Source organism: Bos javanicus, chromosome 15 (assembly GCF_032452875.1).
Source record: "Bos javanicus breed banteng chromosome 15, ARS-OSU_banteng_1.0, whole genome shotgun sequence".
Taxonomy (NCBI): Eukaryota; Metazoa; Chordata; class Mammalia; order Artiodactyla; family Bovidae; genus Bos; species Bos javanicus.
The window spans coordinates 14,609,639-14,636,289 of record NC_083882.1 but is presented as its reverse complement, the minus strand read 5'-3'; the positions used below and the strand labels follow the sequence as shown (position 1 = coordinate 14,636,289).

The following is a 26,651-nucleotide window of genomic DNA, read 5'->3' as shown; positions in this document are numbered from 1 at the left end:
CTCCAAACATGCTCAAACTAGGTGAGAGGGCATTGCGTGTCACACAGGACACTGTGCACACCCCTATCACAGCAACAATCTTTCTAGATTGAAAGTCTTTGTTTATGGATCTTCTCATCACATACACTGTAAGGCTCTTGCTGCTATTATAAGTGATCACAAAATTAGTGGCTTAAAACAAAACTTTATTATCTTACAGTTCTGGGCATCAGAAGCCCAAATAGGTCTTAAGGGCTAAAATCAAGTTGTTGGCAAAACGGTTCTTCTGGAGGATCTAGGGGAGAATCCATATCATTGCTTTTCAGCTTCTAGAGGCTGTCTGCACTCCTTGACTTCGACTTTGACACTTGGTCTTCACATCACCTGGATCTCTGCTTCCATTATCACATCTCCTCTCCTCAGATTCTGATTTTACTGCTGCATCTTTCCATTATTAAAAAAAAATTGAAAGTGTTAGTCACTCAGTGGTGTCTGACTCTTTGCAGCCCCATGGACTTCCCATGGAATTCTCCAGGCAAGAATACTGAAGTGGGTAGCCATTCCTTCTCCAGGGGATCTTCCCAACCCAGGGATCGAACTCAAGGGTCTCCTGCATTGCAGGCAGATCATTTACCATCTAAGCCACCATTATAAGGGAAGACCCGTTATAAAGACCCTTGCAATTACACTAGACCTGCCAGATAATTTGGGTAACCTTTCTAAGATTTTTAACTTAACCACATCTGCAAAATCTCTTTTCCCAAGGAAGGTAGCATATTCACAGACTGGGAAGATCAGGATGTGGAATTTGGGGTCGGCTTTTATTCTCTCTACCTCACCCTTCAAGGGCAAGTCTATGTCTCATTCATCTGTGTATCCCAAATTCCCAGATCATAGTCTGTGCTCAATCAACATTCATCATCCTCTCTGTCTGCACTTTGTACAGTGCTTTTATGTATTCTCTTTTCATTCAGTTTGCACAACTACACGCTTTGAGGGGGAAAATGTTGATTTTTAGGGGAAAGTGCTGTACTAAATTAGAAATAAAAGGTCAAGGTTCTTAGTTCCAGATTCCCCATTTCCAAGTGGGCAAATCAAAACTCAGACAGTTGAGTGACTGTCATACCCAGTGGTAAAGCTAGGGATCGAAACCTACTCTTCTCCTGGTAGTACACCAAATCATCAACCTAGACACAGGGTGTTTTACTATACGAGGTTTCTGATCAGCATCATACAGCTGATAAAAGGATTGGAAGAACTAGGTATTTGTAACAGTGTTTCTCCTGAGATTACGTGTGTGGATTTACTTAATCAGGAACCCTAAGAAGGTGACGCTTTGCTCTTACCGAGTAATTTTCCTTTTACCTCATTTGATTTCCAATTGTTTATTTCCTAAGGAAAGAATAATTCATGAACTCGTGGACCTTACAGGGCCAAACACAGGCCACACTTCCCAGTATTGTACTGTTTCTGTCCCTCCTGACATTGGCACAAGCCTCCATCCAGATGAGACTGTTTCGTGTTCTCACTGGAAATTTCCTCTGATGCTCAGGCTGCCTGTGCTTGGCCGTGTTGGTTCACAGATGGGAATTCTGGCTAAGGTCACTATTACACTTTCCTGCTCTTTCAAGCTTTGAAACACACTCACCTCTCACTCCAGAGAAATTTCCCCCCTCTGTTCCTTCTTTCTTCCTCACTACAAATCCACTTTGAAGTCCAAGTCTTCCAGGGAATTCACCCAGTGCCTTTCTAAACCAACAAGTATATGAAACGTAAGCCAAGTAACTGAGTCCACTGATCTTTCTATCAATAGACATTATTCTACTCCTCAAATCATTTCCAAACTTTAGTTTATCTTACTTTTAATCATACATCCTTGCATGAAATGTTCCCTTGGTATCTCTAATTTTCTTGAAGAGATCTCTAGTTTTTCCCATTCCATGTTTTCCTCTATTTCTTTGCATTGTTCTCTTAGGAAGGCTTTCTTATCTCTCCTTGCTATTCTCTGGAACTCTGCATTCAGATGGGTATGTCTTTCCTTTTCTCCTTTGCCTTTGTGTCTCTTCTTTTCTCAGCTATTTGTAAGGCTTCCTCAGACAATCTTTTTGTATTTCTTTTTTGTTGGGGGTGATTTTGATCACCACCTCCTGTACAGTGTTACAAACCTCCATCCATAGTTCTTCATGCACTCTATCAGATCTAATCCCATGAATCTATTTGTCACATCCACTGTATAATCATAAGGGATTTGATTTAGGTCATACCTGAATGGCTTAGTGGTTTTTCCCACATTCTTTAACTTGAGTCTGAATTTTGCAATAAAGATGTGAGAGCTGGACAATAAAAAAGGCTGAGAGCCAAAGAATTGATGCCTTTGAACTGTGGTACTGGAGAAGACTCTTGAGAGTCCCTTGGACAGCAAGATCCAACCAGTCAATCCTATAGGAAATCAACCCTGAATATTCATTGGAAGGACTGATGCTGAAGCTGAAGCTCCAATACTTTGGCCACCTGCTGGAAGAGCCGACTCACTGGGAAAGACCCTGATGCTGGGAAGGCAGGAGGAGAAGGGGAAGACAGAGATGAGATGGTTGGATGGCATCACTGACTCCATGGACATGAGTTTGAGCAAGCTCCAGGAGATGGTGAAGGACAAGGAAGCCTGGTGTGCTGCAGTCCATGGGGTCACAAAGAGTCAACACAACTGAGCAACTGCACAGCAAAATCATACATCCTACTGTTAACTATCCTACAATGCCTAAAAACTTCAAATATTTACTGTCAAATATTTTATCATTGTCATAATAGTTTTTATTTCATATTCTCTCTACAAATTTGTCCTTTTTCCTCCATATTTTTTCTATTAGTATTCTACTTTCTGTTTACTTTCTCTCCAAAGTTGGAAAATCTTAATTACTTTCTTCATCCCTGTAGTGAATGTCAATTGTTTTGTCTGATAGTTATTCCTTTTTCAGGTAACTGCTTCTTTGGGAGTAACTGTTGCTACTGCCCTCAAAAATTAACATGATACTGGGAGGGGGTTGCCAATTACAGCCCCCACCACCATGATGCACCACACACACACACACACACACCACTTGTCGCAGGCCTGGGCAAGGGACTAGGAACAGGGCAGGTAGAGCCAGTTACAGCAATGTGGCAGGCCCAAGACTGTGACTGAGCTGCACAAAATCTTTCCCTGTGGTTTATATGCACTGAAGCTGGGGGAGAAAGGTCCACCTGATCCTCTACAGTCACTAAGCTAGGAAGAATTTCTTCAAGCCAAGAACCTGGAGTGATGAATAAATCAAGTGTGCCCCCTTAGCCATGTTGTATGGGGAAAAAAATCTCTCTGAAACAGAAGAGAAGAGCATCACCAGGCAAAAGGGAGCACAGATGCAGAGAAGTAGAGCGAGCCCTGATACCAGCTGCCCTGAAGGTCAATTCCACCCCATTCTTTCTAATCGCATAGACCAATGAATTCCCTGTTTCTTTAAGTTAATTTTAGTAGGGTTTTTGTTACTTACAATCAAAAAGTGCCCAACTAATAGAATCCTATTCTCCCCCCCTTTTTGTTTTCTCATATATCCATATTGTGTGTGTGCCCAGTTGCTCAGTCATGTCCAACTCTTTGCGATCCCAGGGACTATAGCCCTCAAGGCTCCTCTGTCCACAGGATTTCCTAGGCAAGAATACTGGAGTGGATTGCCATTTCCTTCTCCAGGGCATCTTCCTGACCCAGGGATCAACCCATGTCTCCTGCATCTCCTGCATTGGTAGGCAGATTCTTTACCACAGAGCCACCTGGGGAGCCCCATATCCATATTATATCATCCTGGAGCAATTTCTCCTTTACAGCTAATTTTGAAACCCAAATCATCTTTTAAGCAACTCACAATCCCTTCAAACCTATAATGGGTAGAATAGAACTGTATCTTTCTAGAGCATCAAGAACCGGAAAACATACCAAGGCTGAAATGGGCCTTCCTGGAAAATACAGTCTCTGTTTTAGGTCTGTACATTCTAGTATGCAGTGCATGGGGAATTCTGAGGAGCATTTCAATAATCCATGAACAGGACATGCTGGCTGTCATACCTGAAGTCCTTGGGAGCCATTAGACTTGTGGAACAGGTGCAAAAATGCCTGAGAAACTTGAACAAATGGTGAACAGCTCTCAGCAATAGAGAAGCAGTTTCTGAGAACACCCAGCACCCAATGAGGGAGACACAGGATGCTGACTTTCTGTGCTATGCATGTGTGCTAAGTTGCTCAGTCATGTCCCACTCTTTGTGACCCCATCGACTGTAAGCCTTCCAGATTCCCCTGTCTCTGAAATTTTCCAGGCAAGAATCCTCCAGGGGTTGCCATTTCTTCCTCCAGGGGATCTTCCCAACCTAGGGATGGAACCTGAGTTTCTTGTGTCTCCTGCATTGGCAAGCGGGTTCTTTACCACTAGCGCCACCTGGCTGTGAGATGGAAGGAAAAAATTCTCATTAGATGGCAAAATGTAAGATACATGAGTAAAAGGATAGGAAATGTAAGAGGCTGGAAAGATGGAAAGTGGGAACAAAGGAAGAGAATGGGAAATGTAAGAGGCTGGAAAGATGGAAAGTGGGAACAAAGGAAGAGAATGACAAATGTAAGTCAACATGGAGGTGGTGGAGTTGCGTTTCAGGGGCTGGACCAGCAGTGGTGAGCAGCAGCTGCCCTGGCACCGTGGGAGAGGACACAGCAGAGCCTTATCCACAGGGAGTGGGCAGAGAGGAGACACCAACAGCCACCAGCTCTGTGCCCCATCCTGCACTGTGCCCCGTTCTCACTGAAACACCCAGGGGCTCCATCTAAGCCATGACACCTGGCATATAGTTTAGCAGGAAGTGGAGGTGTTCTCTGTTCACTGTATCGAGACAAAACCAGCCTTAACACTCACTTTGCTGGCACTGGATTGTAAACAGAAGTGTGGCATCTCAGTGAAGCCATTCCTTGATTTAAATTTCCTTATTTTTAAATGAAAGGCAAAAGTCTACAAATGTAAAATGTAGTTGATAATCCTATAAAAAGAGAAAATAAATAGACTCCATGTTCTCAGTTGCCTTAACCAGCACTGGACCTCATGGTTTGCCATGGGAGGAGGGAGACGGGGAGGAACGTGGGCAAAGGCGCTGTTGTGGGAAAGAAAGAACTCCTGAAGTTCTGTTGAGAAAGTGACTCAAGATGGGATTTCCCCTCTGGATTGGCAATGAGCAGGAGGCTCCAGGAGTTATCAGCAGCTGGTGAAAAAGCTTAAGCTCACCCCTTTTGCCTTTCCTTTGCTTTCCCAAGCCAAGAGTCACTTTTGTTAACCATTACAGCTCAGCCCCACCAGTGCTTTTGGGAATTAAGGAATGGGCTTGTGTGCTAAGTCACTCAGTTGTGTCCAACTCTTGGGACCCCAGGGACTGTAGCCTGCCAGGTTCCTCTGTCCATGGGATTCTCCAGGCAAGAATGCTGGACTGGGTAGTCATTTCCTTCTCCAATCAGTGCAACGAAAGCAGTAGCTGCTTTGAGAGGTTGGTTATGAGCTAGCAAGGGATGCCCAGAGCACAGAGGAGTCATCTGGGACAGAATGAGCAGCTAAGGGGACAAGTCACAAACAGGATAGATTTGTGGGGCATGTGAGCATTCCTTGGGGATTCTCAGTAACACATGGGGAGGGGTTACAACAAAATACTGCATTTTCAATGGGTAACTGACAAAGACCTATTGTATAGCACATGCAACCCTGTTCAATGTTATGTGCCAGCCTGGATGGGAGTGGGGTTTGGGGGAGAATGAATACATGCATATGTATGGCTGAGTCCCTTCACTGTTCACCTGAAACTCCCACAATATTGCTAATTGGCTATACCCCAATACAAAATAAAAAGTTTAAAGTTACAAAAATTTAAAATAAAATACTGCATTTTCTGTGCACATGGAAAGAACTCTTACATTATTCATCCCCCTCTTTCTGCCCCTTCCCCTCCCTCTCTGCCTCTTCTTCCTCTCTAATTATTATTATTATTTAGAGTAAGGGGCTCCTAAAGGCTGTAGAACATGAGGACCCAAAGTTTACATTGAAAAGCAAAGGAACTAAAAAAGAATGGGTACGTGTACATGTATAACTGAATCACTTTGCCATACGCTCGAAATGAACATAATGTTTTAAATCATCCATATGCCAATATAAAATTAAAAATTAAATTGAAAAATCTAAACATAGATTGTCACAGAGCCCCTGTTTGAGTTTCCTGAGTCATACAGCAAATTCCCACTGGCTGTCTATTTTACATATAATATTGTAAGTTTCCATGTTACTCTCCCTGTTCATCTCACCCAGCTGATTCTTGTTGGTGTTGAAAAGAAAACAACAAAATTCAGTAATAAAAGGTAAATAAAGTGGTAAAAAAAAAAAAAAAGTAAGGAAAAAAACAAGCTCAGAAATAGTACCTCTGATATTTTTCTGCTCAACATGAGGTGCATCAGTGCCCCTGACACCCACCTGTGAGTTTAGAAATGCAGGATCCCAGGTCCCACACCAAACCTAAAAAAAAAAGAAAGAAAAGCAAGGGGAAGCATACCAGTTAATCTGGACAAAATTATTTATCTACTCTCTGTGATACAGATGAACAGGTTTCATATAAGCCTACAGAGATAGAATAAGATGCCCCTTCCATAAACTGAAGAATTTACACTACTTTCTCTAGTTCTCAACCATGCAACATCATAATTATCATTTTTCTGGCTCAATGACAAATCATAATGTCATACAAATAATTGAAGCTGACTGCATCATGTGCATTTCTATAAGGGATAATTTTGATATTTCAGACCAAACTGGTATCAGAAAGCTAAATATAGTTGGAAAAAGAGAATCATTAAATTACACCTCATAACAAAAATGGAAGAAAAGTATTTTGAAGGTGTTTTAGCTACCAGTGATGCAGAAATCAGAGAAGAAAATTAATTGTACACACCTGAGAAAACATTTCCTCATAGAAAACATTTCCCCGCTAATGCATGTGAAAATTTTCTATCATATGAATATCATTGTTGTATTAAAATAAGAGATGCATGACTGTGAGATCTGTAAAAGTAGCTGGTCACACTCAAAGTATATGATATCATTCCTAAGGTCACACCCAACGTGTATGATGTCATTAATAACTAATGAAGAATCCACTGATTTTAGCTAGGCAGGGGTTTCCTAATGATTCTATTTCCTAGTCACTTTTGCAGCAATATGCAACCATATGACCAAGTTCCTGCCAATGGGATGGAAATGGCGTGCACAACTCTAGAAAATATCCTAACAGGGATAAAATGTGATTCTTCTTTCTTTTCTCCTTTCTGATGGCTGATGTGGGCAAATAACTGGGACTTTGGTAGCCATCATAGATAACACTCAGTGCTCCTAAGAGACAGCAGAGAAGAAAGCTGGAGGATGCCACATTCCTGACAAATTCATGTCAACCCTGGATGCTGACCTCTAGAGTAAAAAACATCTAGTGTGGTTACATGAGGTAATGAAACATTCTGGGTTAACACAAGTTTGGTTTTTCTGCCACAAGACACTGAACAGGGTTCCAACAAATTCAAGAGGAAAACTAAATTACTTTCTTTTGTAACCTGGGATTTGTAGCATGTAGATTCCTAAGAAAGTGTTTATTGAGTCACAAGTTTAATAACTGCTAGTAAACTCGTGGAGCTGAGAGAGTTCAGTCACTCAATTTTGTCCGACTCTTTGCAACCCCACTGACTGCAGCACGCCAGGCTTCCCTGTCCATCACCAACTCCCAGAGCTTACTCAAACTCAAGTCCATTGAGCCAGTGATGCCATCCAACCCTCTCGTTCTCGGTCGTCCCCTTCTCCTCCCACCTGCAATCTTTCCCAGCACCAGGGTCTTTTCAAATGAGTCAGTTCTTCGCATCAGGTGGCCAAAGTATTGGAGTTTCAGCTTCAGCATCAGTCCTTCCAATGAATATTCAGGACTTATTTCCTTTGGAATGGACTGGTTGGATCTCCTTGCAGTTCAAGGGACCCTCAAGAGTCTTTTCCAACACCACAGTTCAAAAGCACCAGTTCTTTGGAGGTCAGCTTTCTTTATAGTCCAACTCTCACATCCATACATGACTACTGGAAAAACCATAGCTTTGACTAGATGGACCTTTGTCAGCAAACTAATGTCTCTGCTTTTTAATATGCTGTCTAGGTTGGTCATAAACTTTATTCCAAGGAGCAGGAGTCTTTTAATTTCATGGCTGCAGTCACCATATGCAGCCATTTTGGAGCCCAAGAAAATTAAGTCTGTCACTGTTTCCATTGTTTTCCCACCTATTTGCCATGAAGTGATGGGACCGGATGCCATGATCTTATTTTTTTGAATGTTGAGTTTTATTTATTTATTTATTTTTAAAATCGGCCCTCGGGAGCCGGGCCCCGAGCCTGCCAGGCCCCGCAGAGCCATCCGCCGCCCCCTGGCCGTTCGCGCCGCCTCCACGGAGGACCGGGCCGCAGAGGGCGCTGAATGTTGAGTTTTAATCCAGCTTTTTCACTCTCCTCTTTCACCTTCATCAAGAGACTCTTTAGTTTGTCTTCACTTTCTGCCATAATGGTGGTGTCATCTGAGTATCTGAGGTTGTGGATATTTCTCCCAGAAATATTGATTCCAGCTTATGCTTCATTCAGCCCAGCATTTCACATGAAGTATTCTGCATAGAAGTTAAATGAGCAGGGTGACAATATACAGCCTTGACATTCTCCTTTCCCGATTTTGAACCAGTCTGTTTTCCCATGTCCAGTTCTAACTGTTGCTTCTTGACCTGCATACAGATTTCTCAGAAGGCAGACAATGTGGTCTGGTATTCCCATATCTTGAAAAATTCTCTACAGTTTGTTGTGTTCCACAGTCAAAGGCTTTGGCATAGTCAATAAAGCAGAAGGAGATGTTTTTTCTGGAACTCTCTTGCTTTTTTGATGATCCAACAGATGTTGGCAATTATCTCTGGTTCCTCTGTCTTTTCTAAATCCAGCTTGAATATCTGGAAGTTCCTGGTTCATGTACTGTTGAAGCCTGGCTTGGAGAATTTTGAGCATTACTTTGCTAGCATGTGAGATGAGTGCAATTGTGTGGTAGTTTGAGCATTCTTTGGCATTGACTTTCTTTGGGATTGGAATGAAAACTGACCTTTTCCAGTCCTGTGGCCACTGCTAAGTTTTCCAAATTTGCTGGCATATTGAGTGCAACACTTTCACAGGTTCATCTTCCAGGATTTGAAATAGCTCAACTGGAATTTCATCACCTCCACCAGCTTTGCTCGTAGTGATGCTTCCTAAGGTCTACTTGACTTCACCTTCCAGAATGTCTGGCTCTAGGTGAGTGATCACACCATTGTGGTTATCTGGGTCATGAAGATCTTTTTTGTACAGTTCTTCTGTGTATTCTTGGCACCTTTTCTTAATATTTTCTGCTTCTGTCAGGTCCATACCATTTATGTCCTTTATTGTGCCCATCCTTGCATGAAATGGTCCCTTGGTATCTCTAATTTTCTTGACGAGATCTCTCCCATTCTATTATTTTCCTCTATTTCTTTGCATTGATCACTGAGGAAGGCTTTCTTATCTCTCCTTGCTATTCTTTGGAACTCTGCATTCAGATTCTTATATCTTTCCTTTTCTCCTTTGCCTTTAACTTCCCTTTTTTTCAGCTATTTGTAAGGCCTCCTCAGACAACCATTTTGCCTTTTTGCATTTCTTTTTCTTGGGAATGGTCTTGATCACTGTCTCCTGTACAATGTCCATAGTTCGTCAGGCACTCTATCTATCAGATCTAATACCTTGAGTCTATTTCTCACTTCCACTGTATAATCATAAGGAATTTGATTTAGGTTTTATCCGAATGATCTAGTGGTTTTCCCTACTTTTTTCAATTTAAGTCTGAATTTGCCAATAAGGAGTTCATGATCTGAGCCATAGTCAGCTCCCAGTCTTGTTTTTGCTGATTTTATAGAGCTTCTCCATCTTTGGCTGCAAAGAATATAATCAATCTGATTTCAATATTGACTATCTGGTGATGTCCACATATAGAGTCTTCTCTTGTGTTGTTGGAAGAGGGTGTTTGCTATGACCAGTGCATTCTCATTGCAAAACTCTGTTAGCCTTTGCCCTGATTCATTTTGTACTCTAAGGCCAAATTTGCCTGTTACTCCAGGTATCTCTTGACTTCCTACTTTTGCATTCCAGTCACCTATGATGAAAAGGACATCTTTTGGGAGTGTTAGTTCTGGAAGGTCTTGGAGTTCTTCATAGAACCATTCAACTTCAGCTTCTTCAGCATTACTGGTTGGGGTATAGACTTGGATTACTGTGATACTGAATGGTTTCCCTGGAAATGGACAGAGATCATTCTGTCGTTTTTGAGATTGCACACAAGTGCTGCATTTCAGATGCTTTTGTTAACTATGAGTCAACTCCATTTCTTCCAAGGGATTCTTGCCCACAGTAGTAGATATAATGGTCATCTGAATTAAATGTGCCCATTCCAATCCCTTTTAGTTCACTGATTCCTAAAATGTCGATGCTCACTCTTGCCATCTCCTGTGTGACCACTTCTAACTTACCTTGATTCATGGATCTAACATTCCAGGTTCCTATGCAATATTGTTCTTTACAGCATTGGACTTTACTTCCATCACCAATCATATCCACAACTGGGCATTGTTTTCGCTTGGGCTCCGTCTCTTCATTCTTTCCAAAGTTATCTCTCCAGTCTTCTCCAGTAGCATATTGGACACCTACCGACTTGGGGAGTTCATCTTTCAGTGCCTATCTTTTTGCCTTTTCATACTGTTCATGGGGTTCTCAAGGCAAGAATACCATTTGCCATTCCCTTCTCAAGTGGACCACATTTTGTTAGAATTCTCCACCATGACCCGTCCATCATGGAGCTGAAGTGCTAAAAAGATAAAGACTCAGGTCAGTCATTTCTTCATCCCTAGCCCACCAAAGGGTTGGGACAGAGTCTGCAAGACCCTGCACAGTTATATCTTATAAGCCAGATTGTGTAGATTTCTCCTACTTTGGATCCTCCCAACTTTCCTTGCTTATTTCCCTGCTATCAGAGTTTTGCTTTGTTTTGTTCCTTTTCATTTGAGACTTTTCAGGCTCAGAGGGAATGGAGGCAAGTATCTTTATCCATGCTTGGGACAAAACTGAGAAAAGGACGTTCTGACACTTCTACACCTAAATGGAGATGACAATCAAAATTAGTGAGAAATCCTCAGTGAATGTTTCCCATAGCTATCAAACCAGTGACATCTTTCTAGAACAAATTTTTGTAGTCCTCTCTTTGCTACCCTAAAATACAATTCAGAGATAATATAACTGATCTGCATATATAAATTTATAATCCTCAAACTATAATATAAAAGAAAAATAAAGTAAGGATAATGTTTTTCCCAGGTAAGTGCTCAAGTATGATCACATTGGAAGACAAAAGTGCCCCCACATTTTCAAAATGTTCCCCAGGCAACTGTTACCATGAAAAGTGGTAAAACTTCGGGGTGGGAATGATGTCTCTTCTTTCCCTACAGGGACAATCATGACGGTCTTGGCAGTTTTATTTTATTAATAAACATAGCCCTTTCCTAAAGCAGTATTACTACCAATGTATTCTATAGCAAGCAAACTTCCTGTTAATTAGTGTTATGTTATTTAAAAAAAAAAAGTATAGTCCAATAGTTTAACAAACAATAGTTTAAATAGATTTGAATGCTTTTTTCTTCCCCTAGGACACTTTCTTCCTCTACAGTCTTGGAGATAATCACTGTGTATTTCACCTCAGAACCTTTTTCAGAGGGACATCTCTTGGGTTCAGAGTCTTATGGAAGGAACTTAGAAAACACTGCCTTACAGCCCAAATGTATTTCACCGCAGAACCTTTTTCAGAGGGACATCTCCTGGGTTCAGAGTCTTATGGAAGGAACTTAGAAAACACTGCCTTAAAGCCCAAGAAGGGAGGGCTTCTGGAAGATCTGAGGTCCACCTGTGGAAGAGTAGCCTTTACTGAACTAATTCATTTTGCAGGAAAGTGGCCATCTTAGTCTTCCCTGGAACTTACAAATTTGCCCTATTTCATTTGTTTCATGAGATGGGGTCAAACAAGTCAAAGTAATCTGAAATCAGGAACATCTTCAGAAAAGGAGAATTTTAATGCTGCAGGAGGTATTGACATATATTTGTGTTCATATTTCACACCACATACATTTCTAGTTATGTTAACATCACAAATATTCTGCTCATAGTATTAACAAAGGCATTAGAAAAGAATACAGGTTGTTGGATATCTTTAAAGAATATGTTTTACTAACAGTCTTCAAACTATTTATCATTTCTGAAGTTCCTATCTTGAATAAGGACATATTTATAACCATTGCTTCATTTCATCCACATAACATATCCATGAGAGATTGTTAGTTTCATCTTCCAGATAAAGAATCTGCAGCTCAGGGTTAAGTGCCAACGTCACAGAATTTTTTAGTTGCAGAACTTGGACAGAGACCAAGTCTATCCTGCTTTTCTAAAGCCCATGTTTTTTTCCATTGCCTCTCTTAATTAGGGGAAAATTTTAGAATGTTTCCCTTTTTTTTAAAGATCAGTTACAGCAATTACAAGTTAACCATCAACTATCAGGAAAACAGCCACCCATGAGGACCCAGGATAACTCATTGCTTGAGGGTGCCAAAGCCCATGCTTTAGTGCACATATTTTAACAGATGAACCTATACTGAACTGCTGAAAAGTTACAAAGTCTAAATGATTGTCATGTTTTTCTTCCTCCCTCTGTGTCACCTGGTTTAAACTTCAAGGTGTGTTCTTTGAAAACCGCTGTTTCCAGTGACTCATTTTGAAATCACTGATTTCATCTTCCTGGTTCTCTGCAAAGCCAGGAAAGGAGATCAACACCACATTGTTTTCACCTTCAAACACATTTACCCTGTAACCGGAAGAATCCAGAACTGTTATCGTTAATTCGTTGAATAATATGTTCTTGTTTCATCTTTCACAAGAACAGAAATCCATTGTGAAAACAAGGTGCCCTGCTTGCCATCTGTTTAATCCCCCAGCATTTTCAAAGAATTTTTGTAAAGGATTGCAAAGGATTCACCTATTCAATCAATGCACATTTATTGAACACCTACCTTGTACCAGAAATTGTTCTACATTCTGGGAAGGCGGTGGTTAGACAGACTAGATCTTTTCTCCTTGGTGGTTGTACGCTCATGATAAGCATATAGATAAAAGTGATCTTTCCAGACACAGAAAATATCTATGAAGAGGGTGGTGTGCCACAGAGTGACTGAGTGAAAGGTTTCTGTAGATTTAGATAGACTTACTAAGGAGGCAACATTTGACCTGAGAGCAGAATACCCATAAGGAGACAGTGATGACATGATTTGGAGGAAGAGTGTTTCCAGGTGGAAAGAAGAGCCTTCAGAGGAGAACAAAACTTGAGAGTTTGAGGAATAGAAAGGAGGCAGAAGCAGCTGCAGAGTGGTTAGAAAAGAGAAAATAGTAGATGAGATCAGCATGTTAACAGGCTCCAGGGCCCATGATAGAAAACTTAAGATCTCACTCCAAGTGCAGTGAAAAGACATCTAGAGATTTTGAGGTTGCTGTTTGGAGAATTGATTTAAGGCTGGCAGAAATGGGGCAGAAAGACCTGTTAGGTCAACTGCAATAGACCTAACAGGTCTTTCAGTATAGATGAGAAGTACTGATGCTTGAACTGGATGATTCAAGGAAGATGGGAAGAAGTAAAAGTTTCTTGGAATAGAACTGCCAGAATTTGCTGATAGATTGCATGAAGGAAATGGGAAAACCTCCAGAATTTTGCCTAAACAAATGGATTGATACTGAAGACATTTTCTGAACTGGGGGAAAATAGGAGAGGCACAGAATTGGGAGAGAAGTAGGAAATCCAGGGTACAGTGCTGGACATGTTAACTTTGAGATTCCTTAGTCATCTAAGGTCTTCCCTGGTGGTGCTAGTGGTAAAGTGTCTTCCTGCCAATGCAGGACACACGAGAGATGCAGGTTCAATCCCTGGGCTATGAAGATCCCCTGTAGTAGAAAATGGCAAACTGTTCCAGTATTCTTGCATGGAAAATTCCATTGACAGAGGAATCTGGCAGGCTCCAGTCCATTTGTCAAGTAGTAGCTGAGTATACAAGAGGTCAGAGGAGGGGGCCATAGCTGGAGATATAAAGTGTCTCATAAGGCCCCTGAGAGCTGAACCCTTTGCAATATAGTCATTTCCAAGTCTCCAGGTACAATTGATTTGCTCTGAAAAAGTGATTCTCTATGGAAATTCTAGTTTCAGTCTGATTTCCCACTCACTGAGGTCTTTCTGGTTTCTGTTCCTTTGTCAACAATCTCTTCTTGTTCAAAAACAGAATAATACCCACCTAAACCAAACTAAATGAAATTGCAAATCTTCTTTGGTAAAGCCATAATTTCCATTCCAAGACAATCTATAAGACTTTTGTAGGATTCTTAGGAAGGATGACTTTTGACCACCAGTCTGATCCTTGGACACTGTCTTCTCATTTCTTGTAGTGTCTAGATTTCAACCAATTGCCAACTGATCAATTATCGGCTATTTAATGGCTTACTCATCTCCAGATATATTTGCTTTTTACCTGGGAGATTGAAAGAATGAAAGATCTTGAAGAACAAGCAATAACTCTCAAGTGGTAGGAATTCAAGCAGGATTTCTCCAATCTTAATACATGGGTTGTTTCCTTTCCTAAGGCCTGTTCCATCCATTTATTGTCTCATATTTTCCATCTTAAAATTTTCTTTCTCCATGAAATTCTGACACATGTTATGACATGGATGAACTTTGAAACTGGTGCACTGGGATGGCCCAGAGGGAGGGTATGGGGAGGGAGGAGGGAGGAGGGTTCAGGATGGGGAGCACGGGTATACCTGTGGCGGATTCATTTCGATGTTGGGCAAAACTAATACAATATTGTAAAGTTTAAAAATAAAATAAAATTTAAAAAAGAAAAAAAAAAAGAAAAGAAACTATCATGCTAAGCAAAGTAAGCCAGTCACAAAAAGACAAATATTGTATAGTTCTACTTACATGAAATATCTAGAATAGCCAAATTCATAGAAACAGCAAGTAGAATGGTGGTTTCCAGGGGCTGAGAGAGGGGGAAATGAGTTTCTGTTTAATTGGTACAGTTTCAGTTTTGCAAGATGAAAAAGTTCTGGAGATTCGTTGCACCCTGTGAATATACTCAACATTACTGAATTGTACACTTAAAAATGTTTACAATGGTAAATTTTATACTGTGCATATTTTACAATTAAGAATTTTAAGAAATTTAAGCTAGTGGTAAGAAAATAAAAAGATATATAAAGCATGAAAATGATTCAATTTGTTGTCACTTTGAAGCTGGAGAAGACCACCTAATGAGGAATTCAGGTAGCCTCTACTGGAAGGACTCAGCCAGAAAATAGAAACCTAAGTCCTATAACCATAAGGAACTGAATTCTGCCAACAACTTGAAAGAACTTGAAATTGGATTCTTCCCCAAATCCTCTTTATAAGAGCCAGCCTTGTTGACACTTTGGGTTTTTTGTTTTTGTTTTTTTGTTTTTTTTTTGAGACCCCCAAACAGAGGATCCATTGAGTCACGCCAGACTTCTCAAATACAAATCTGGGAGAAAGTGAATGACTGGTTTAAATGCCCCCCAAAATTACTTTTTTAACCTCAAGCTCCCACTTCCATAAGATCCCACTCTGTCTCCTTTCCTTTACAGCCATACAATTAGACATTCAATGTCTACTTGACTTTTCCACTGACTCTACTTTCCTGCAAAATGCCAGTGACTTCCCTTGGTTCCAAGTTTCAGTGGACATTCCAAAGTTTCCTCTCTTGACTTTTGTGGGTTTTGATGCACTTACTTTCTCTTTTATGAAACCATTTCCTCCTATGGATTCTATAACCCTGTCCTTGCCTGGTTTCCCTGTTTTTGCTTCTTTCCAATCTCCTGTGTAGAATTTACTGTCTCTAATTAAATCTTACATTTATTGCCTCCTGGGGTTCTATTTTTACCCTAGCTTTTCTACTCTGTGTACTCTCCTTGAGAATATCACCTCTTTCTTATGCATGTATCATTGACTCCAAACATATTTCTCTGGCCTGTGCATGTATGCTAAGTCTTTTGAGTTGTGTCTGACTTTTTGAGACCCTATGGACTGTAGCCTACCAGGCTCCTCCATTCATGGGATTCTCTAGGCAAGAATACTGAAGTGGGTTTCCAGGCCCTCCTCCAGGGAATCTTCCCAACCTGGGGATCAAACCCACATCTCGTTATCTCCTGCATTGCAGGCAGGTTCTTTTCTGATAGTGCCACCTGGGAAGCCCATTTCTCCAGCTTGTACCTCTTGGTTAAACTTGAGATCCCTAATCCAACTGCTTATGGGACAGCTAGTCTTTAAAACCCAAAAAGTCTTCACATTCATTACGTCCACTCATTCTTTCATTACCAAATCAGTGCCTTTTTCTTACAGTTGCCATCTAGATAATTATCACCCAAAGTAGAATAGGATAGACGTTGTCTATACTTTCTTTCCTCCCTTGCCAACAGGGCCCCAATCCAAACACTCACCCGGTCCTAGTAGATTCTGCCTCCTAAATATCTCTTGAATCTGCCCCACCACACAACTTTCTCTATACCTACTCTCAGTCCTTAGTTCTTTCTTTGACCTCCTCATATTTAATTATAGCAATAGCTTCCTAATTGCTTTCCTATCCTAACTGATCATCCTTTTATCAGTTCATCCCCATACAAGTCATTCTCCACCCCAGAATGACTTCTTAAAAGGCAAAGCTGATATTGTTTCCCTTGATTACACTCCTTTAACAACTCTTCATTTTTCTTGATAAAGTCCAAATTCTTTTTCTTAGTGTGCAACACCCCACAAGATCTTGCAATTGCTTAACTCAACTCCCCAACTCATCCTCTCTTCTACGTACCTTCCGTTTGGATCATACTAAATTATTACAAGTTGAGTAATATGTCAAGATGTTTCTCATCTCTAGTCCTTTTGGACATGTTGTTCCTTGTGTCCACAATTTTGCAACTCATTCTTCAAATCTTGGCTCACTTCCAACCTTCTTGAAAACCTGTTTTAATGACACACTTGCATTGAGGTGTCTTCCTTTTATCCATCTATATCACACCCTGTGTAAATCAGTAGAATTATGTTTTCCACAGGTCTACTGAGAGTGGTCATTGGCCTTCTCTGGCTCCACCATGAGAAGGCACACTCCTTGAGGATGGAGGATGAGTCTTACTAGCCTTGTACTCCTAGTGTCTACCACAGCTTCTAGCGCCAACCAGTACAAGTATATCTTAATATACAGATGTATACAGGAATGAATTGTCCTTTGCTCATTACTCATTAAGAGCTGACCATATTCAAAAAATGATACCAACACGAAAATATTATTTTTGCCAGCCTGGTAATAGTAATAATAGCCAACATTTACTACATGCAGGGTACTATGCCACTTTACCTTTGTGATTTTATTTGCACTGAGAACATCTTTAAGAGTTGTACATAGTACAGTTATCCCATATTTAGGTGAGGGAATGGAGGCATAGGGAAGTCAAGAGATGTGCTCAAAATATATGAAATCAGGATTCAAAACCAGGCCTTTCTGACCTGACTACACTAAACTGCCACCGTATAATGAACTATATAGATAACCTAGATTTTGAAAGACTCATTCCCATTGTCAGACAATGTTCAGTTCAGTCACTCAGTCATGTCCAACTCTTGGCAACCCCATGAACCACAGTACGTCAGGCCTCCCTGTCCATCACCAACTCCCAGAGTCCACCCAAACCCATGCCCATTGAGTTTGTGATGCCATCCAACCATCTCATCCTCTGTCATCCCCTTCGCCTCTTGCCCTCAATCTTTCCCAGCATCAGGATCTTTTCAAACGAGGCAGCTCTTCGCATCAGGTGGCCAAAATATAGGAGTTTCAGCTTTAACATCATTCCTACTAATGAACACACAGGACTGATTTCCTTTAAGATGCACTGGTTGGATCTCCTTGTAGTCCAGGGGACTCTCAAGAGTCTTCTCCAACACCAGTGTTCGAAAGCATCAATTCTTTGGTGCTCAGCTTGCTTTATAGTTCAACTCTTACATCTGTAAATGACCACTGGAAAAACCATAGCCTTGACTAGATAGACCTTTGTTGGCAAAGTAATGTCTCTGCTTTTGAATATGCTGTCTAGGTTGGTCATAACTTTCCTTCCAAGGAGTAAGCATCTTTTAATTTCATGGTGCAATCACCATCTGCAGTGATTTTGGAGCCCAGAAAAATAAAGTCAGCCACTGTTTCCACTGTTTCCCCATCTATTTGCCATGAAGTGATGGGACCAGATGCCATGATCTTCGTTTTCTGAATGTTGAGCTTTAAGCCAACTTTTTCACTCTCCTCTTTCACTGTCATCAGGAGGCTCTTTAGTCCTTCTTCCCTTTCTGCCATAAGGGTGGTGTCATCTGTATATCTGAGGTTATTGATATTTCTCCCAGCAATCTTGATTTCAGCTTGTCCTTCCTCCAGCCCAGCATTTCTCATGATGTACTCTGCATAGAAGTTAAGTAAGGAGGGTGACAATATACAGCCTTGACGTACTCCTTTTCCTATTTTGAACCAGTCTGTTGTTCCATGTCCAGTTCTAACTGTTGCTTCCTGACCTACATACAGGTTTCTCAAGAGGCAGGTCAGGTGGTCTGGTATTCCCATCTCTTGAAGAATTTTCCACAGTTTATGGTGATCCACACAGTCAAAGGCTTTGGCATAGTCAATAAAGCAGAAATAGATACCAAATCCAAATTCTAGTTCAGAAAATTCAGTCATGCTATCTGTATACAGTGAATATATGAAAACAAAGCCATAATAAAAAATGAAGTCAATATTTTTTTTTCTTTTTTTCCCCAACCAAATTTGATGCACATACCTGGTCATGTAAGCAAATAGCTAACCTCACAGCTCTTCTAACACATGTGTGTTTTCAAATAGCTCATCAGAAAGCAAGTTGCAGATTGACTAGATGTATTGTGAAAAGTAGTTCTTTCTTTTAACCACATTTGGGTTTATAAAAGCTTGCAGCAGAAGGTAACAAAGCTCCTGCTACATGGAAGGGGTATGGTGAATTTGTCAGATCCTCTACCAAGCTCCATCTGTCCTCAGCATAGTGTGCAGGTGAAAGAAGAGCCGTGGGAGAGATGCTGAAGACCGATGAGGATTTAAGTCTCTGAGATAATGCAAACTTTGTTACTTCACTTTGATTTATCTTACTTATTAGACTTGTAGACTTTATTTGGAAAACAAACGTTTTACATTAAATAAAGTTTGAAAAACATTTAGATTATGAAAGTAAATTTTCTTTGACTCTGTGTTAGTGGATTTCCCCAGGAAATTTTCCTGTGGGAGAATTTCCTTTTGGATGATGTTTGCACATCTTCTACTTGAAACAAATCTTCCTCCTTTTGGTCAACAGATTCTCCTCTACCTTTGTTGAAGAGTGTAAGCCTAAAATATAAAATATTCTCAGTTTCTCTGTCATGTCCAACCCTTTGTGACCTCGTGAACTGTAACCCACGAGGCTCCTCTTCCATGGGATTCTCCAGGCAAGAATATTGGAGTGGGTTGCCACACTCTTCTCCAAGGGATCTTCCCAACCCAGAGATCGAGCCCAGGTATCCCACATTGCAGGCAGATTCTTTACTGTCTGAGCCACCTATGGTATTCTCTTAAAAGAAGCCTAAAACAACACAGCATATATCTATGGTTTTTTCCCCTATGAAGACCCATTGACAAGATTTCAAAATTCTCATGTGACCAACTAATCAATGTAGGATATAGTTGGTTAAGAACCCAAAAACTTCCAGAATGATGCTTATTCATCTTCTCCACCATACATGTGCTACTCCATGCTTGAGAGTTGAAATTGTAATAATTTATTTTCCTTTGAGATTCTCCCCTGTAATTCCCAGTGGACCAGGGATGGCTAAGAGGTAGTCTTAAACCTTGCTTTTGTTTTATTTATAGTAGGATGCAAAATTGAATAGGACACATTCCATGGTAGATTTTTAGTACTGAAGGGAAGACAGACCAGGGAAACTGTGATTACAGTATAGGTGTTTGTACAGCAGTAGATAACATTTCTGCAATATACTAATTTCTTTTTTCATTCTTCCTTGTGTGAAACTCTTCTCTACAAAACCAGATGCATTGTTACTTCTGGGAGGATCTTTTTTGTTGTTGTTATAGCTGAATACAAAGAAAGAGTTACTGTTCAGCTTTTGATTTGTAAGAGGATCTTGAAGCCCATGGCAAGATTGTAGTGACATAAGCCAGAGCTTGCTAAAAAATAAAGGTATCTCTAAAGTTCAGTAACTTGACCTTTCCATACCAGGAGCAAAAAAAAAAAAAAAAAAAAGGGAAGTGTTAAACATATGACTTTATTATAAGCTCTAAATAGAGATAAATTTAAGCTTATAACTAGAGGGAAATTACCATCCGTCTAAGGAGTAGGAAGGGGAAAGAAAGAACTCCTGACTTGAGAAACAGAGGTCAGATAAGGAGATTTGAAGGACGTCAGAGCCCACAGAAAATACTCCTTATTGTCATATATGGGAGTTTTCAAAGAAGACTTCCTGTGTATGAGAGATGCTGGTGTTTTTCACACTTAATTTCTCTTTTTTAGTTAGAGATTGTGCTATGAGGACACGTGTTTTGAGAGAAAGTATTTCTTGAGAGGTCTTAATGAGAAAGTAAATTTTACCAACCTGTGGTTCAGCTAAAAGTGCTTGATTAACATTTTTCTCAACTGAAAAAAAAATTAAGGAGGTCAGGGCACAGAGAGCATGGTCGTGGGTCCCTGAGTCTATCCCCAGAACAGGGAAATGGGAGGGGTTTTTGGTAAGAGAGTTTGCCACAAAAACCCCAGACAGATTGAGGGAGAAATTTAGAGCATCCCTGCTAGCGCTATGTTCTCCCAGGCTATCCAAACTGACCTTGAAGCAGCAAAGAGTGGAGGAGGTGTCTGCAGAGACGGGACTGTTGTGATGCACTTGACTCTGCCTTGGTACTTACCAGATGTGGAAGGAACCCTGAAGCTCCTGGATGCCTCCTGGGATGTGAACCATGCATGCTGGCTGTGAACTGACTAGAGGCAAAGGCAAGCCAAACAGGATATGAGATGGAGTCCCTGGGAATCTGAAGCACCACATGGTCACCAACTGGCAGGAGGTAACAGCTGAGCTCTTCAGGAGGGATCACCGTACATCACTCACCTTGGGATAACAGACTCTGAGTTCCAACAGTCAGATGCTCAGTAGCAGCTTTAATGTACATAGAGGCTGCCTCCCAAATATGAGGTGAGATGAGCTTAACAGAGAATCAGAAGGAAGCAGAAAGGACAACACAGAAACCATTCACCTCTTCCTGGATAGACTGGTCCATGCAAATATTCTCCCACTCGCACACCAACTCCCTTGAGAAGGGGGTTAGAACATTTGCATTGTCTGATTACGCAAAAGGGACAGAATTACTTCAGGAGCAAGTTTAAAGATTTCCAACATTCCAGAAATGAGAAGTCCAGGGCAAGATAAAGTCAGTTATCATAGAATTGAAAAGTGTTTGCTTTGGCCCACAATCTGAGTTGTGGGTCATCACTCTTGACCTCTCTGCACTATGATTGATTATGCATCATGGCCTGGGAATCTAGGAGGTCAGAGTTTTTTTCAGACTGTGGAATTAGAAAACGCTTCCCAGAAGAATAACATCTAAAGGAGAATTTTGAAGGGCAATCAAGAATGACCCAGCTATGAGGAAGCAGAAGTGTATTTCAGGAAATGCAAAAAACACGAGTCAGGGTACTTTGGTCAAACTAAGTACAGCTTGCTCAAGGAAATCAAAGTTGTGTGAACTCAGGAGCAAAGGAAGTCAGCTGGAACAAGTAGACTGCAAGGCTGCTCTGCCAATGGTTGTGGAGATTGTACCTGCAAGGGACTTGGAGAGGTTGAGGGTTGAAACACTGCATGTCCTTTACTTTCCAAGGGCTTCTGTGTACCCCACAGCAAAAGGCATGCTTCCTGAGATGCAACCACCCTTCAGAGGGTGTTCACACAAACACTTGCTTCTCTTTGTAAGCTTACATCACCAGGCTTTCTATGCCTGCAGTGGGTGCCTCCTCAGTTTTGCACAAAAGCATCACGTAAATGAGCAGAAATCCTTGAAATATGGTCAGATTACAGAAGACCATGCAAGCTACTTTAAAGGATTTAGACTTGAAGGATGATCAGCCACTGAGAGTTTCTGGACAGTGGTGTGATATGACCAAACAAATTATTCCATAGCAGCTGTATTCACGGTAGATTGGAGCCAAGAGACTCAGGAAGTTACTGTAGTTGCCCAGGCATGAAGCGAAAAGGGAGATTTGATGGTATCCATGGAAACAGAAAGGGAAAGATAGGGAAATTATTTTGAAGGCAGAAACAACAGGACTTGATTACTGATTGGACATGAGTGTATGAGAGAGGCGGCAATAAAAAAGGACTCAGGGGTTTTGAGCTTGGAAGCTATGAGAATAAATCTGAAATGGCGATGCTAATCAAGAGGGCTGCTTTGAGAGGGAAGACAGAGAGTTTGGGTGAAGGCATGTTGAATTTCACATCATGACAGAATGTGTAAGTGGAAATGCTCTCCACAGATTTGAAAGGGCAAGACTAGAGTAACATTCTTCCTTTTCTTTTCCCCTTCTTTCTTGCCTTCTCCTCCTCCTCCTTCTCCTTCTTCCTCCTTTTTTGTTCACTCTCCATGATTTTGAGTGCATCTGAGGCTCTTTTTCTGAAGACTTTTGGGAATACATTTAGCACTTTCCTTGGGTTTCCCTGGTGGCTCAGATGGTAAAGCGTCTGCCTGCAATGCAGGAGACCTGGGTTCAATCCCTGGGTCTGGAAGATCCCCTGGAGAAGGAAATGACAATGCACTCCAGTACTCTTGCCTGGAGAATCCCATGGATGGAGGAGCCTGGTGGGCTACAGTCCACGGGGTTGCAAAGAGTAGAACACGACTGAGTGATTTCACTTTACACACTTTCAGTAAACCGTGAAAAAGTTTGTCGCCCTTATCATTGTCAACTTTGTCTTCAAGTTAACATGAAGTGTTATTCAACACATATTTGTGTTTGTCACTTTTATAGACAGAGTTCACCATAACAAACTCCATGCCCTTGAGACAATTTTGCGCTATGACAGACAATATTTTATAGGATCAATGCATAGATAACACACAGAATAGAGTAGTGATCATTGAACAATACCTCCCTGAGATTAAAAGTAGTATTCATGCCCTACAGGAGGAAATAAGGGAAGCAGAAGGGCACTGGGCTAGACAAGACCAGGTAGGAAACTGGTGGGGAGGTAAAAGAGAAAACTGGCTAGAATTTCTTTTCTGGATAAGGCTAACATAAGTCATCATCTCCTTAGGAAAGAAGCATCGATTTAGGATGCTGCTTGGATGATAGTTGTAATTTTCATTCACCCAGGACTTAACACTTTGTACCCATTAACTCCTCGTCTCCATGGATTCCAGGACTTGTGCAGGACAGCAGTTCCAAAAAAAGCTGGGCTCGAACAAAACAAATTTCCAGCCCAGCAGGTTGAACCACTTTAATGATGATGAGAAAGACCACAGTATTTCATGAGGAAATTCAACTACTTTCTGAAAAAAAAAAAAAAATCAGAACATAAGAACCCAAAAACATTGTTGTTGATGGCAGCTGCTCTGGAAAGCTCTCCTTCTCTACCTTTTAGAAACTAAGGCCCTTCTGCACGAACGGTCCCAGGAGGCAGCTGCTCATCTCTGCCCACTGGACCAGCACATGCCATGATTCAGGCATCTGTTTGCTGCTGCTGCTGCTGTTCATTGCATGAGCAGAGTGTGGCAAGGTAGCCTGCCATATTGTCTGTCTTAGAGAGGAGGATCAACTTTAAACAAAAGGAAAGAGGAAGAAATGGCATGCTTTCTCCCTTGCCTTTTCACTTTATTAGTTTCCATTACAGTCTAACACCACGGACCAAAGTCTGGGCTTGGAGTCAGGTGACTCAGTCCATGTTTTTGGCCCACTAATGGGCAGGTCATTTAAGCTTTGTGCCAGTGTTTCATCTGCTATCAAAGAGATTTAGTAAAGTCATGGATGGTTGTTGAGGAGATTAAGAAGCTCAGTCAAGATGGTACCTTACAGGCAGAGGCACACTTCACCATCAAAGGCTGTTGGTACTAGTGGAGTCCACATTCCCAGCTTTAGAGAACTCTGGATTAATTTAAGTTTCTCTGTAAAATGTAACCATTTGCCTCTAACTTACATAACATGTTTTCTTCAAATTTCCCTTAAATTTTTCACTCTACCAAAGAGAGGAACTTTTTTAAAAAGCATCTTTATCTTTTGCAGCAAGTTCAATATGTGAAAGCTTGATTTCTTTGCTACCCACAGTTTCCTCTGGGGCCTTAGCCTTACCATCATTCTATGACTCACGGCTTTACTTTTCATAAATAGATGCTAAATACTGTCCCTGGTTCTATTGGAAATGGCAGATAAAAATACTCAAAGAAAAAAGCTCAACGAATGCAGTTAGATTTGAACTATGCCATGGATTCCGCCCTCTCTCCTCTTTTCTCTCCTTCTCTTGGGTTTTCTACTCATCAGCCTGTCATAATCTGTGGCTGTCAAATCCTGTCAGATAAGTCTGCTCTCGTTATCTCTCATTCCCCTGAATGCATAGCCCCTTTAATCAAAATGGGGGTAGGGGGGCATCTCTAGTCCTCTTCTTTCTCTCCCTGTTAGTCTTCATTTGTCCGTTCTCTCCTACACTGTATCTCTCTCCTCTCCTTTTCATTTTTTCTTCCTTCCTTATGCCTAGGCCAAGCAGGTATCAGCGTTGGCCCCAGAAACATTACTGCCTCCTGCCAGAGGTTTAGTGGACTTATCACCTTATTTTCAATGTTTTAATTTTAGTTTTATTAATTTTTAAAATTTTATCTTTGGAGGATAATTACAATATAGTGTTGGCTTCCACCACACATCAACACGAATCAGCCATAGGGATACATATGTCTCCTCCCCCTTGAACCTCCCTCCCACCTCCCACCCCATCCCACCCCTCTAGGTTGTCACAGAGCATCCGCTTTGGGTTCTCTGCATCATACAACAAATTTCCCCTGGCTATCTGTTCAACATATGGTAATGTGTGTGTTTCAATCATCTTTATGGATTACAAAGATCCCTGGGAATCCTCAGGTGTTCAGAACCAAGGAAAATAAAAATACCCAGCATCATTCTAAGGCCAGTTTGAGAGCAGAAACTAGAGGCAGTGAGGACCGCTACATTCCAGTTAAGATGGCAGCCTAAAGATAGCAGTGCAAAAGGGATAGAGAGCTGCAGTGGGCTCTCTGCACTGCAGAGAGCGATCACGTTAGATCGCTAGATAGAGATCACGTTCTTTCAGGACAGTTTCTCCATTGGACTCATTTTTCTGCACATCTCGTTAGCAAAGGCACTGACTTCCTCAGTTTTGAAGTAGCTTTTCAAGGATGTCTGTATAGAAAGCAGCCTTGGAAGATAGAGCATTTTCCTCTGGAGCAAAGGGCAGGCTTCCTCAGTGATCACTGTAATGGATTTGAGTTCCCCAAGCTGAGGGTAGCTCTCCTGTCATGAAACACTCTGCATGGCAGCTGTCATCTAGGCCTCTTTGTATCACCCTGTGAGAACCAGGACTCAAGAAACTGCCACAAGAAAATCCTGATACTCTACTTCTATGTCACTGAGTAATAAAGTCTTTTGCCTCTGGCCCAGAAGTCTTGTGTCTTCTGCCTATATCTATGACACTGTGTGCTAAGATGCTTCAATCATGTCCGATTCTCTGCAACCCCATGGACTGTAGCCCACCAGGCTCCTCTGTCCATGGAATTCTCCAGGCAAGAATACTAGAGTGGGTTGCCATGCCCTTCTCCAGGAGATCTTCCCATCCCAGGGATTGAACTGTAGCAGACTAATGTATTAAATTACAGGTAGAGTAAAACCTTAACCCTTTTGAGCTCTTAATAATTTCCAGACATTATAATATTTTAGACTGACAGTAAGAATAGAAAACAAGTAAAAATTTAGATGTCAACTTTTTCTCTATTAATATCTTGAAATAAATATACCTCACCCCCTTTGACTCCCACTTCCATCTAGTCTAATGTACCTTCTTAACCTTAATATTGATGGGCTCTAATGGACCATTTATTCAGTAGAGTGGATTTCTAAAAGCCATTTCCAGATTAAAGTTTGTGTGCCAGGATTACATTTGTTTTCATTAATAGAGGAGTCGAGCAGCAGATTAGAGTTGACTTTGCAATCACTTAATCAGCAAATGCAACCTGAGTACCGTCTTACTACTGTGTTAAGAGTTGCATAAAGCAGCCTCTGTTCTCAAAGCATGTTAACTTTCTTTACTCCAATAAAGAAACACTTCCCCATAAAAAGAACCCAAATGGTTAAGCC

The 26,651-nt window shown here is 41.1% G+C and overlaps 1 long non-coding RNA gene across 2 annotated transcripts; it reads right to left on the bottom strand.

Annotated features, from left to right (window-relative positions):
• LOC133261663 (uncharacterized) lies at nt 1–21,745 on the bottom strand. Of its 2 annotated transcripts, XR_009741070.1 has the most exons (4): nt 21,397–21,745; nt 21,197–21,319; nt 1,628–6,542; nt 1–423 (listed from the first exon to the last, which is right to left on the bottom strand). It is a non-coding gene; the product is annotated as an uncharacterized LOC133261663 (long non-coding RNA). The 2 variants fall into 2 exon arrangements; XR_009741069.1 differs by having other exon boundaries at nt 1–6,542; nt 21,397–21,729.
• Nucleotides 21,746–26,651: the final 4,906 nt, after the last annotated feature.